Below are 788 nucleotides of genomic sequence, written 5' to 3'. Positions count from 1 at the left end.
TGTAAGACATGACAAAATAATAATAATTTATAAATGATCAAGGGTTCGCAAAGGAGGGAGGTGGGGAGGGAGGGGGGGAAATGAGGAGCTGATCCCAAGGGCTGAAGTAGAAAGCAAATGTTTTGAGAATGATGAGGGCAACAAATGTACAAAGGTGCTTGACACAATGGATGGATGTATGGATTGTGATGAGTTGTACCAGCCCCCAGTAAAATGATTGGAAAAAAAAGAACACTTAGTACTTTGATCATGCCCAAGGCAAAGAAAGTTCTCCAAACCATTAGTCCACTTAGCAAACACTGACCGAGTGCCCAGTAGATTGCAGACACTGTTCTAGGCTACTACCGTCTTAAGCCAAGAGAGTGTGAGATATTCCATCTTTTTTTTTTAATTGGGGGGGTGCTCTTACAAATCTTATGACAATCCATCATTCAGTGGTATGAAGCACCCTTGTACATATGTTGCCATCAACATTTCCAAAACCGTTTCTTTCTACTTGAGCCCTTAGTGTCAGCTCCTCTTTTTTCCCCTCCCTCCCCCACCCTCCCACCCTCATGAATCCTTGATCAATTATATATTATTGTTGTTCTTCCGTGTCTTACACCATCCGTGGTGAGAGATTCCGTCTTAGGGAGTTGTTGGTTTGTTTGTTTGTTTTTAAGAAGCCGAAGACAGATCACTAAAAAACATTCCCCAAATACCATAAAATGCAAGTTTCCTCAACACATTCAAGGGAAAAGTAGGTGAGTACATGGTCAAGCACCGAGGCACAATCTTACAGAAAGTCC

Source organism: Echinops telfairi, unplaced genomic scaffold, assembly GCF_000313985.2.
Source record: "Echinops telfairi isolate 266 unplaced genomic scaffold, ASM31398v2 ScPeMD7_7417;HRSCAF=8455, whole genome shotgun sequence".
Classification (NCBI taxonomy): Eukaryota; Metazoa; Chordata; class Mammalia; order Afrosoricida; family Tenrecidae; genus Echinops; species Echinops telfairi.
This window is presented reverse-complemented; position numbering follows the sequence as displayed.